The 14,378-nt window shown below is 42.4% G+C and overlaps 1 protein-coding gene across 1 annotated transcript in view; it reads left to right on the top strand.

Annotated features, from left to right (window-relative positions):
• The window catches only part of USH2A (usherin), a 2,319,650-nt gene that overhangs the window by 962,597 nt on the left and 1,342,675 nt on the right, over positions 1-14,378 (top strand). The window lies entirely within an intron of this gene.

Raw genomic sequence — 14,378 nt, 5'->3', positions numbered from 1 at the left:
GAACTTTCAGGAGCTGGTGTTGGAGGTTATCTGAAACAGGTATTCTGCTGCGACAGCCTGCGTGACACCCCATTCTATTTTAAGTAGTAATGTTGATAATATCAGTGGGGGTGCAGATTATGATATTGGTGGTGTAGGTGATGATAGCAACGTTAATAGTGGTAAGAGATGTAGCAACGTTAATAGTGGTGATGAGAGATGCGGTAGTTGTGGTGATAGCAGTAATGATCTGGTGATAGCAGTAGTAATGCTAGTGGTGGTGATAGTGGTGGTACTTTAGGGGGTTACGGTGACAGTAATGGTGGTTGAAGTGCTAATTGTGTTGAGGGTGGTGGTAGTAACATTGGTGGGAATGGTGTTTGTGGTAATGGTGGTGTCGGTAAAGATGTATGGAATTGCTGTGGTAATAGTTTTTATGGTTAAATTAATGTGGTAGTAGTGGCGAATGGTGCTGATAATGGTGGTGCTAGTGGTAATGGTTGTCATTTTGATGATAATCGTAATTGTGGTGGTGATGGTGGTGCTCAGATTAGGGATATTGGTATTTCTGTTGGTGGTGGTGCTGTTTAAGGGGGTTGTGGTATTGGTGGAATCAATGGTACTAATATAGTGCTGGTGGGAATTATGATGGTGGGGTTGAGGCAATATTGTGGTAGTCATTTTGGTACTGGTAATGGGGTTGGTAATTCTGGTGCTAATGATAAAGGTATTATGGTAGCAATTGGGTGGTAATGATGGATGTAATATTAGTGGTTGTATGGTTGTAGTAAAGGTGGAGGTTGTAAACAAGTCCTAATGATGTTAGTAGAAATGGTGGTTATAACAGTGGTGGTAGTAATGTTATCCATCGTGGGTAAACTCTTGAGCAGCTTACCAGTTTAGGCCATTGTGACTGCGCACCCGCACCTATGGTGCCCCAGATTATATGTGCTGCCTGCCAAAGCAGGTTAGTGCATGGGCACAGACACATTGGTTAAACCTGTGTCCAGTCTTCTGTGCATACTCAGGTGGGCACACTGGCACCACTTGTGCAGGGAACTATGTGTCCTTCCTGCCATCGCAGGTTGGGGTACGCAAAAGCGCATTTGCGCCTATTTGTGTTTTTACTATTTATGAGGCCTGCTCTACCCATAAGTCAATAGGGGGATGTGGTTGATGATTCTTTACACTGCAATGGTGGATTACAGTGGAGCAGCCTCATGATGTTTCATATCAATGGACTCGCAGTGCTAAGCCTTTTCCATGGGTAAATGGGGTTTTGGCATAAATCGCTTAGAAATACCCCTTACAGAATTTTAATATTTCTATGCTCCAAGAGTCTCGGGGACCCTAGTGTCTGGCTCCAGTGGACACCACGGGTCAGGGGTATCGCATTTGTGCATTCCCTAATCGACAGCCATATAAACATGGGAATCCCACAGGAACAGCAGACCTTTGCCATTTAAGGGCCGAATGGGAAAGATTGAAGATAGGGGTTCTGACACTTAGCATGGCAGAGGCCTACAATTTAGGGGAGACATCGCCGGTTCAAAGGGAAAACCTCCTGAACCACCCCTACTTCAAAGACACACAACAGTATAACTATGGGTCCCATCCTTCAGCAAAGGGTGCAATACACTTGTGGGGACCGGAGAACCCAAACTGTGTGATGGCCATTGTCAGAGGAGCATGTTGTGCACATGGAGGATAACTGTCCAAATAGACACTGGCCTGGGCCGAGGACCTGCTGAGGTCTGGTGCCCTGAAGCGTGCTCTCGAAGGGCCCTACATCTATTCATGACATCTGGAAATCAGTGCCCTCTCAATTGCCCTTCTCAGCTACTAGTAAATCCAAACTGATAGTGTGGTGTGAGAGTGGATCTCAGACTTGTGTCTGGAGACTTGATTGGCGAGTCCAGAGCTCCAGAAATCTTGCCCACATCTGAGGTGTGTAGTTCCCATACTGACGGGACCTCAACACTCATAAGCATCTAGTGGTGGTTAGCGTATTCACCGGTGGCAGGACCCACCTTGCCCGTTTCGTCGATGGCTTCACTTTTCGCAAACATGCCAACTGCATGCTCATTTCATAGGTGTGTGCCTCATTTCCAGAGAGGAAACTCTTCACTGTGTGTGTCACCAGAATTGTCTAGTGCAATCCAACTCGACGTACACCCGTCATTGAGCCTCCTCACCAGGGATGTGCAGAATTTAGCAAATCATTGTGTTTGAAATCTGAAGTGCCTGTTGGGACTCCTCCCTACATGCACTGTCCCTGTGGCCTGATTGCGTTGTGCAGCACACTTAGAAAAGCAAAAATGAGGGGAAATTAACCTTTCTCCTCATTCCACCTGTTTAAGATCAAGTTTTTCCTGGTCTTAATTTTGGCACTACTCCATATTTACTCTGCCCTTGTAAATATGTTGCAGCATCAAAATCAATTGGTGTTGTGGTGGAATGACAACAAACAAAAAGATAGGTGGAGGGTCCGAGGGAATGTTTAACGACCTCAACACAGTTACAATCCCCCTAACAAGCTATAGAAGACACAAAGAGTAACTGTGGGTCTTTGACAACGAGAAGGCTATGTGTGAGTGGGGATGACTATGTGTGTGCTTCCAAATTAGAGCAAACAACCGGACATTTACCCTATATGAAAAAATGTCCATCAGTTACTTTTCCTGTGCCGCCCAATTCATCATTTGGTCTACTTCACATAGTAGGTAGTCCGTATTGTTACCATCTCCAGAGATATTACAACGAGATGGATGGTTCTGGTGATGTTAATGCCCAAGAAGATTGGTGGATGTTGTTTGTTTGTAACTGAAAGCAGTGCATATGTGATTTGTGTAAAGGAAAGAATGTGCTTGTGGTACAATTTGATAGTGTACGCAATATAATTTTATTCTGGAGTTGTGCACTTCCAACAATAAAAACATTGGGAAAAAATTACCAGAAACTGAAGAATCTGTCTTGAAGCTGGGACTCTCCTTTTGTCCCCAAACCAAACTGGAATTCACTCAAACGAGAATAGATCTCTTTAAGTTCACACGAAAATTAAAACTGCATAAATTCTTCAAGACTAAACCAACTGTCAAAGAAACCAGACAAATGAAAACAAAGATGAAGGACACTGATCTATTGATACTTGATGATCTAACAACCTTAGAAATACTGGAAGAAATGAGACAGGAGATCACAAAGGATGACAATGACACCTTAACCCTGACCCAGAGAAGCAGAAATGTGGGAGTGGATCAGGAGGCTCCATTAAGTCCGTTCAAACCAGCATCACAATTCCTGCCTCAAACACCACAGGATGCCATCGATGTCTTTTCAGAGGCAGTGATAAAAGATTTAGTTAAATTCCGATCCAGGGAGAAGACAGCAAAACCTGTCATAACAAAAAATCTAACCAAAGCCCAAGCCATCGCTTTAAAAGGACTAGAAGGTGATCCTAACGTCATATACAAACCTTCAAACAAAGGAGGCAACATTGTCCTATTATCAAGAGAGCAATATGTAGGAGAAGCGTTGAGACAGCTCAAAGACAAAGATCATTATGAACTGACAACAATGAAAAGATACCAGGAAAGTATCAATGAATACCATGCCTTGATACAAAAGTGGCATAATAAGACCATGTTGAGTACTGAGGAATACCTGTTTTTAAGAACTATGAATCCAATTATTCCAACGTTTTACCAACTACCAAAAATCCACAAGGACGCTAAGGCCCCACCGGGAAGACCTATAGTTTCCTCAATTGGAAGTCTCACCGAAAATATGTCAATCTTTATAGATCATTTTCTATTTGAGTCAGTTCTATCTTTGGAATCCTACATCAGGGACACTAAAGACTTCATCTCACACATTGAGCAACTTAAGTGGGAGCCGGAATATACATTGATGGTTCTAGACATCACAAGCCTATATACGAGTATTGAACACTCACAGGGTCTGAAGGCAGTAGAATATTTCTGCAAGAAAAGAGCCTTGAAATTTGCAGGTCATAGTACAATGTTGCTAGAAATGACTGAATTCTGTTTGCTGAACAATATCTTCCTCTTTCAAGGGGACCTGTACAGACAGGTCTCGGGGACCACGATGGGCACCTGCTTCGCCCCCAGCTACGCGAATTTATTCATTGGCTGGTGGGAGGAGCAGGTGGCCTGGTCCGCAGGTAACACAGAATGGACAGCGAAAATTGTCACTTGGTATCGTTACATAGACAATCTCTTCCTGGTGTGGAAGGGATCTGTGGAGAGTGCAAAACAATACATGGAACATCTGAATGACAATAATATCAATCTACGATTCTCGGGCGAGATTAGCTCAGTGGCAGTGAGCTATCTCTACCTTAGGGTCGAAATTAAGAATAATAAAATCTCCACCTCTCTGTACCGAAAACCAACCGCTGATAACAGCATTTTACATGCGGCTAGTGGACACCCAACGAAATTAAAACAAAGTATTCCCTACGGCGAATTACTACGCCTAAAACGGAACTGTTCCAGAAAGGAAGATTTTCAAAAAGCGACAGAGGAAAGCATAGAAAGATTCTTAGCCAGAGGCTATGATTTAAAACATTTGAAAAACACACTCAAGAAGGTGACAAGAATACCCAGAGAACATTTATTGCGGAAAAATAAAGAAGACAAACAAAATGAAGATAAGTTCCGCATGATCACAACTTTCTCTGAAGATGCAAATTTCTTAAAAAAGACACTGCAAAAAAACTGGCATATATTAAGAACTAACCCGATCATCAGAATGGATATCTCACCTAGACCTCTAGTGACATTTAAGAAAGCAAAATCTCTAAAAGACAAACTGGTCCACAGCCATTTGGATATGGTTCCATCTAAATCGAACTTTCTTGCGGCAATGAAAGGTTTCTTCTCTTGTGGAAGATGCAAGGCGTGCGCACACAGCAAAAGAGTTCTGGGCTATGAAGTTCCAGGCTTAAAAGACAGAAGACCTATAAATAAGTTCATAACATGCCAAACCACACATGTGGTTTACTGCTTGATGTGTCCGTGCAAGTTGAAATACATAGGGAGCACGATAAACGCGGTGAAACTGAGAATATTGGAGCATATGCGTTCCATCGTCAATAAAGATCTGACTTATCCGGTGGCGAAACATTTCGCAATCAAACATCAGAGCAACAGAGACTTGCTCCAATATTTCAGATTGGATCATATCCCGACACACATAAGAGGCGGAGATATGACATTGAAATTAAGAAGACTGGAATCCAGGTTTATCATCGACTTGCAAACAAAAAATCCTGGGGGACTGAACAGTGGAGAAGAACTTGCAGTCCACCTAGGGAACTGATCCATCCCCTCTCTGAGAAAAATCTTATGAAATCAATGTGGAATGAATAATTAATCTTGAAGTACTTTGATGATATGCCGATACACGGCGTAATAAAAGAGGACAACAGGCGGCTCCAACACATGGAACCACTAAACGCCGATCCACGGCAAGATTGTCGATTGAATGTGCAAAGTAATATTTAATTACTGTTCTGTTGTATATAATAATGTTATTATTACGAAACATTGAAGACAATAACTGGACATTGTTCTCATAAATAACAATGTCAAAATTTGCACGTTCCAAGATGGCGCCCATCATACATTCGGGGCGACCAGTCCTACCTCTATCTCTGTACTTCATGACTGAGAACGTTTTAAATAAATACATGCTTTCCGGGTTCACAATCTGTGAACACACTGAGGAAGGGACTACCCGAAACGCGTCTGTGCGAGCGTTGAAAGAATAAAGAAAACGAATGACAACTATCCCGCGAGTGCCGTGCTTCTTTCCCGGCTGGGAGAGAGGAGTCTAGGAGCGTTGATATTAACACGGAGCACCACCGTGTTCTCAGCACCCGCCTACGAGTGCCCCGTTGCTGACAACACTAGGAGCGATTATATATGTATATATATATATATATATACAGATATATACATATATATATATTTTTTTTTTTAAACATACAACTTTTTAATGGATCGAGCACTGACTTAACATATATGGTAGCTCTGTTTCTGGACTGTTATACAAAATTAATAAAAACATGTAGTTTTTGGGCTTTAGGATCCACTAACCTGGCGTGGTCACCAAGAAAAACAAAAGAACAGACCCAGCGAAAGGTGTTTGAAATGTGAATGTATTTGTCAAACTCACATTCTCCTGACAGCTTCAGCAGAACACCTGGACATGAACATTAACTACACAATGAAACTCCACTGTAAGATTTAAGGATTGAGCACAACATCTGATACAAACTCATCTGTCTGCACACTACAGATGTACCACCTCCTCACAAACTAAAAACATACACATAACCAAATCCAAAAGTCCATTCACAAAACAGACACAGAGCACTTTACGTATATAATTTTTGCCCTCTCTTGGAAAGTCATCTTATGCCCTGACCCCCCCCCCCAATGTTTGCTGACTGGTACTGGTGGTGACTGACTTTGACTGTCCCTGGGCTCTTCCTAATCAGGGCCAGGACTGGGTGAAAACAGTGCAAACACACAGATACACAAGGGCACACGATATATTAGGCTACACTTATAATTGGCATGACCTAACCTATAAGTCCCTAGTACATAATAGGTCAGGGGGATTAAATCTACCTTTAAGACCCTAGTATGTAATGGGCATCACAGTTTGGAGGCCAGCAGCCCTTTTTGCACTTGCATGTGTGCACTGCTGAGAGCCTGAGGTCATTTTAAAAGTAGCTCTGTGTTGCAACATTGCTTCTAAATGCAAATTGTGTAAGGGCACTTAAAATTGATCAACTACAATATTGTGGCATATAAGGTACCCCAGGGTCTCCCATAGGTGTCCCAGGGATGAGGGGGGCATATAAATATGAGGAGGGTTTATATCCCTGAGGATAGAGAAATTGAACATTTCACTTCCCGCATTGTAGAAGACCGCTTCGCAAAATCGAATTTTGTTCTAGGAGCACTGTCGAATGAAGATCTACACTATTTTACATGTTCGGGACCCCTAAAGTCTCTCCCTGGGTTCTCAGGGGTGGGGGTCATGTAGCTATTAGCACAGTCCTTATAAAAGATTTTGTATATACCTTGGTGTTGGCGAAATAGCACATTTCATTTTCCCCATTGTAGATCCACAGCCACAGAGGTTAACATGGTGATAGTTTATTAATGCATGACTAGTTAACACGGTGATAGTTTATTAATGCATGAATATTGGTACGAATCCCAGAAAAATATCATTCAAGAACTTAGGAGAATGCACTGGTAAATGCAACAATATGCTATTGTTGAATTTATCCTAAAGTGTACAGAAAATAAGTTATAAGATTTTCTTGTCTGTAAGCCAAAATTCAGCCTTTTATGTGGTCTCCCTTGATTGGTCAGAGCTAAGAGGATTAGCCAGGCTGCATTGATGAAGTGATAAGTGGCTCACCCAGGGAGGGGCTTTCTCCTAGAGAGAGCTCTGCTACACAGGAATTCCAGAGCAGTGGGGAGGGTACGTAAAAGCTTCAAAGGGGAATAGGACAAGCAGGGAATGGCAGGCTTAAGGCAGGAATTTGCAGATGGTATGGGGAGGACAGCTATGGAAATGAGCCATTCTGGAAGTTTATTTAACTAGTTATTGCTTCTCTGCTGCAAGTTCATCTATATTGAATTCTGGAGAAATAGTTCTTTCTTGAAGAAGATTATGCCACACTTTGGAGGAAGTGGTCATGCTCTGGGGTGTTGGCCTGCCCCTCATTGGTCAGAAGTGCTCTCCTGTGTGAGCCCAAATAACACTGAATAAATATGTAAGCGGTGCAGAGCATCTCAGATCGGCTGCTTGAAACTAAAAGGAGAAGAAGGCTTACCAAGCTGGTAAATTGATTTGCACCATCAGGCCCTGCATTCTGACTAACTGTGCCAGCTCCATTATCTGGAACTACCTGCCTTTGGATGTACCTTGCCTCAAGAGAACTAAAGAGTAGACTCCCTGAAAGCTATAGATTAACAGAGCTCAACTGGACCATCACCACCAAGAATCCCCAGCTTGGAGTGCATCCACTGGATTTGCAAGGGTTTTGTCAAAGTGGATTGTGGGAACTTATTCCCAAACTTGCAAGGACCATCTTAGAGATTTCAGATGCTTGGATTGTGTTAATGACACTTTGGAACTTTACGAAGAGGATCCAGAAGTTTGGAGCAACTTTGGAAAAAAGCTTCAGAGGGGAAGTAACTCAACCGCAAGAACCAAGCCGGCGACATTGAACCACGAGTCGGCCTGCCCTGCTGGTTCGTCCCGCTGAAAAGCTCCAACTTCCGGAGTTGGACCAGGAGCTCCCTGGAAAGAAAGCTGATGAGCCCTCACCAAACCTGGAATGGTGAAGAGCACTGAGGAACCAAGGCAGAAAAAGTTCTAACTACGAAGGTAAAATCTCGACTGAGGAATACCACAAGGGGTATCCGAGCAGGGCTCTATTGCAGTCGGCCTGAAACTTTGACCTAATTCCGGTAAAGCATGATCAAATGTCCTAGTGTGGCACTATACGGTTCTAAGTGCTATATAGTGCTAAATCTTTAAAAACTCATATCTCTGGCTCCCTTAATTGGATTTTTTTTTGTTTTGGTGTCATTTAACACCTTGGCTGCAAGGGGTTTCCCCTCCTGTGCTGAAATTGCTTGAATACTATAGTTTCATGACAAGGTCAGCTAGTCATAAGCACAGCTCCACTGTGCCTCATGACGAGCTGACCTTGTCATGAGCATGGAAGGGGTTAAAGATAGAAATATGCCATATTTTAATTAACTGGTGTGGGATTTTCATAGTGTGTTTTCTCTTAATTATTTACTGAAATTTGTGTTTTAAATGCTTTACATACCTGTCTCCTAAGTTAAGCTTGCCTGTTCGCAGCGAAGCTATCAAGGGTTGAGCATGGGAATCATTTATAAGCATGGGCGAATTTTGCGCCTTCGCAATCCGCGAATTTGCGGATTCGCAAATTCGCAATCCGCAAAATTCCCGAATTCGCACGAATTTGCTGATTTTTTATTTTTGCGTGTTCGCGGGGAACTTTGCATATTCGCGGGGCGCTTTGCGTGTTCGCGTTTTTTTTTTTGCCTGGTTATCACAGCCACCCTCTCGTTTTTTATGCCTTTCTGCCCTCTGTATCACTTGTTTTTGTGCCTTTCTGCCCTCTGCCCCACTCTTGTTTGTGCCCTTTTGCTCTCTGCCCCACTGGTTTCTGTGCCCTTCTGCCCTCTGCCTAACTCATGCCCTCTGTGCCACTTTGTGCCCTTCTGCCCCCAGCCATAAGTCAGCTTCAACAGGAAGCACTAATAGATAAAGTATAGCAGGTGCTTGAGTTGAAGGTCAAATTAAGTTACACAGTCATTAATCACCCCAAGTTTGGGGTGATTAATGATTCTGTAACTGAATTTGAGATTCAACTCTAGCACCTGCTTTACTTTATCTATTAGTGCTTCCTGTTGAAGCTGACTTTTGTAACTATTTTAGAGGCTCTTGCAGCTTGCCGGCGCCATTCTAAAATAGTTACAAAAAGTCAGCTTGAACTTTTGACCCAATCCGTTCCGCCCGCGGATTTTGCGGGAAATTCGCAAATCTCGCTGATTGCGAATTTACTGAAAATCCGCAAAATCCACGAGCGGAACAAATTTTCCACCCATGCTTAATCATTTATTGAGACCTGTACTCAACCTTAGAATGTTTTAAGTGCCTTATTGCCAGTGGTATATGTATATTTACCACTACTAATAACCCACTTTCCAACACCCTCAGAGGACTTCGCCCATACTGGGTGGAATCAATCATTGCGGTGTGTTCCTCCCACTGTTTTTGCCCTGTACACACGGTATTTGATTTCTGGTGTAACTGTGGCCTGCTGATCAGGCTCCAGCGACATGTGTTCTATCCTAAAAAAGAAAAGAAAATGTACTATATAGATTCCATGCTCAATACTGTACTGTAATTATGCACTGTTTTCCACAGCTGCACAAGTTTGTTTTGGGGGTGCAAGAGAGAAGGAAACTTTTCTGATGTATGCTTAAAAACAATGTTTTTAATTGCACATATTCTGAAGCAAACTGGAAAGACCTGCTTTAAAGGGATTGAAAAAAAATAATTGCAGACGGGTTACAAAACCTTCAAATCTCATTTACACAATGCATATTAAAGTGAGTCATTGATTACCAATACTATGCACCCCTTTTTTCAATAGTTTAATATTGCCTGGTTTGAAACTTGGCCAAAGAGTTTAGCAAAAGACTATTCACATTCCTTAGATGATGTCCTGCTTGTCACAGCTCTTTACTGGTGCTCATATCAAATATTCGCTGGGGCTGGTGAGGCTGGCGTTGGGCCTGTAAAGACAAGCCCACTTTCTCTCAAACACCCATACTGCATATTCCTGTGAAGTAGAACCCTGACCCAAACCTTTGAAATGGGAGTAACTCCTCAGAAGAGCAGAGTCACACACTGTCTGGAAGAAGGATAGATGGACCAGGTAAGAGAGTATCTTCTTTGATCCGTGTTGGAAGTAACTGGGAGTGAAAGAGATTCATGTGTTACAAAACAAGTCCCTGAAAAGAAGCAACTAGATCACTGCTGAAAATCTTGGTTAGTGAATGTGTTATACTTTAAGTCAGGTTCCCCCAAGAGTATTTGCCAACCACAGGCTAGTTTCTTTTTTTTCAAACATCTTGTTTTAATTAAATAAACACACCTGGCAGTACATCTGACATTAAGTACATTTTGGGCAAATGCTTCACTACCAATTCCACTTGTCAACATTTGTTACATAATGCACAAAATCCCTATGACAAGGCATGATCCAGTACATATATATACATTGCAGTATTCTATGTCCCTCAATTCCCACACACAGCTGAATAACCTGTGATTAAAGTCCTCTATACTGTACCCAGCTTCCCCATATCTTATCCCACTTCTTTGGGCACCCCCTCCCCTTGTAAAGCACCTTCTCAGTAATACAACACCAATCTAGATCTTCCTGCCATTTCAACACGCTTGGGGTTTGGCTCACCCCCCACTCCTTTGCTATGTTCCATCTAGCTACTATGCTAGCTATCATAAGCCTTATCTTAGAATATGTTGGCCATTCCACCTCACCCGTCACACAGAGGATGTGCCACCCGCCTCACTTAGAACCACCTGCACAGTTACTTCCGACATGATCTGGATGGCCTCTCTCCAAATCTGTTGTATCTTGGGGCAGGACCATAATATATTAAAGAATGTACCCGGTTCCCCACATTTCCATACACATAGGTCAGAATCCCTCCTCCCTGTCCGATGCAATAGCACTGAAGAGGTATGATCTGTGTAGTATGTGTAGTATTAATCGAAATCTCGCCGGTATCGCCACCTCCCTTGGACTCTGGATTGCTTCTATCCAGTCGTCGTCTTCCAACGTTTCTAAGTCTCTCGTCCTGTCCTCCCAAAGGGCCAAAACGTGGTCCGGGGAGTAGTTCATTCGTTTTTTATATACCAGTGAAACCGCCTTTTCAGGCGTGGGGTCCATGAGAAGTCTTTCCTCCAGTGGGGCATACTCTGCTAGTCTCCCTCTATTACATGTTTCATTAGCGCATGTTTCAATTGTAGGTATCGTAAGAATTCCCTATCTGACATCTGATATTCCGTTTTTAAAGTCTCAAAACAGTCTACCCCCTCTCCAGACATCACCCAGGCATTCAATCACTGTAGTTTGGCATTGTGTGAATCCTGATAACCGACTCACTTCCTTTAGATGAGTACCACGGGCTAGTTTCACGCTTTATATTGCCCTGTCTGACTCTTAATCTGGAGAGAGGTGTATAACTGGCGCCAAAGAAAAAAAGACAACTAGCCTCAATGCTGCTTGTAGAAATCCTCTGCCTGACAGAGGACAGTGGGAAGAAAAAGTATCTTAGACATCTATGACTGAAAAAATCTTTGAGATGTTGTGGTGTTAGGTTTTTTGCTGATATCAAGAACTAGAGGAACAATCAGTGTTCACCAGCACAGGTAAGAGCAGTGGGACGGGGTGGGGGCAAGTCAACAGATGACGGGATAGGTAAAATTAAATAAAAATCATAAATAAAACCGCTTACCTTGCGCTTGCCGCATCGCCGAGCCGACGATGGAGTGAGCTGAAGGTAAGTGGTTTTATTCATTTTATTATTTAATTTTACCTAACCCTTTGTCTGCCGACTTCCCCTCCCACCCAGTCCTGCACCCTCCCACTGCTCCTACCTGTGCCAGCCGCCACTGGGACAATGCCTAAAAAGGCTGTGTGCCTTGTGCAAATTCTCACTCGAAGCTGAGGAGAGATCAATTTTCTGAAGACAGAAGTATGTGGGTTCGCCTGGAAGGGAATCAATACATTGGTTTTATCAGGCGATTTCTCCTTCCTCCTCTGGCAAAAAAGTCTCAATTTTGTCTGCAGAATGAAAAAGACCCGGTGGCTAAAGGAAGGTAGTGATGCTGCGAAGGAATCATAGGATCAAGGGGGCATATTATCAAGGGGGTTTATCTCCGCTTTTTTGGCTTTAAAAGCCAAGAAAGCTGAGATAAAATTATCTCCCTATTACCTAGCTGTCGCTAACACCAGTTAGCGACAGCTAGTAGGAGATAGCGACCATCTTGGGCCCCGCTTTGCATGTCAGTGATATTTATCACTAATGACATGCAAAGTGGGCGTGCCAAGATGTTAGCGACTGGAAACAGTCGCTAACATCGCTATCTCCTATTACCAACTTTTAGAGATATTCGCGCTAAGCGCGAATATCTCCAAAAGCTAACACCTGCCCCTGAGCAGTTCTTAGCCATGTTATCCAATGGTAGGTGGATAACATGGCTAAGAGCATTAGCTCAGTAATGCATGAATATCGCTGATTTTTCAGCGATATTCATGCATTGCAGCCGATTTTTATCGCATTTGCGATAAACCTTGGTAATACCAAGGTTAATCTGCGATAAAAATCGCCGCAGGCCAGCAATAGATTTTTGTCTCTAACCAAGCAATAGCGATAATTATCGCTATTGCTTGGTAATATGCCCCAAGGTGTGATTGGACAATTTACTGTGAACCTCAGAGTTGTGGCGAGTCTTCTTTCAACATGAAACTATGTGATGGTGCCTCAGAAAAAGTTCCGTAACAAATGGGTTTTTCAGTTTTTCTTTTCTGCCTTTAAGGCCATGTGAAAGAATGAGGTCTGAGTGGCCTTGAAAAATTGTAAAAATGACTGTGAAATGAGGAATGTCGTCGTACTAGATTTTAGGAGAAAATGAATGGTCTAATAATGTGTTTACATATGGCGATACTGTATGTGTTAATGGATCTACTGCTGTGTACAGCAAACAGGAATTAATAGTCAACAAGTTTGCTCTTTTGTATAGAGCTCACAGTCATGCACACGCACAATATTTATGTACAAATTGGCATAGATAATATAATCGTGCATATATGCAAACACAGCACAACATCAACAGATACAGTTTTGGTGTCAAATAATGTATTACATTGTAATCTATTTTTCTAGATTGGTGTGGGATTTTTCTCATGTTGTGTTTCCACTTTATTTACTTTTGAATATTGTATAAGTAATGTAAACATTGCATTTAAGTTAACCCTGACTGCTTTTGCGCCAAGCTACTTGAAGGTTAGACACTGGTTAATTTAGTGACTTTTTTGGTTTTATCCTGACAGGTACTGTGAATATTGCATAAGAAGAGTCTTTATCCGCTTAAAATAAAAAACACCCATGCTTAGACCAAAACCTACCAACATCCATGTACACAAATAAGTGAAAACACAAGCATCCATATGTACATATTTACAGGCATGCATGAGCCATAACTGACAGACATATATTTTTCCTGCTCTAAAGACCAACACATATGCATGATTATGTGAGTTGTTTGTATTGTGCTTTATGCCACCTCAAAGAGGAGTAAACAGGAGGGAAAAGAGAAGGAATACAAAGGGGTTCACATGAGGGGAATTATACACCCCATATTGGACTGGTAGTGAGTATCCAGCTTTAGGCATCTAGCCTGAATGAGAAAAGTAGGGAAAAAAGCAGTGAGCAGAATAAGGAATTCCTGGCAGAGGGAAGGATGGAAGGATGGATGGATAGATGGATGGACGGACTGATGCTGGACAAATTGCTTCAGTCTTCCTGTTTAGTTCCTTTTTAGACCTTTCACTGATGAAATCAAATTTGAAGCAGAGGAAAAACTCTTGTCAGTATTTACTCTGTCCTTGTCCATTTCATCTTTGACCTCGTTGTCCAAGCAGTGTTTCACTATTTAAAATAATGAAGCTTTACATGTTTTGCTTAATATTAGTTGTGTTTGTTTTCTTTTCTTAG

Source organism: Lissotriton vulgaris, chromosome 6 (assembly GCF_964263255.1).
Source record: "Lissotriton vulgaris chromosome 6, aLisVul1.2, whole genome shotgun sequence".
NCBI classification, from domain to species: Eukaryota; Metazoa; Chordata; class Amphibia; order Caudata; family Salamandridae; genus Lissotriton; species Lissotriton vulgaris.
The sequence above is the reverse complement of the archived record's forward strand: the minus strand, read 5'-3'. Positions and strand labels throughout refer to the sequence as shown.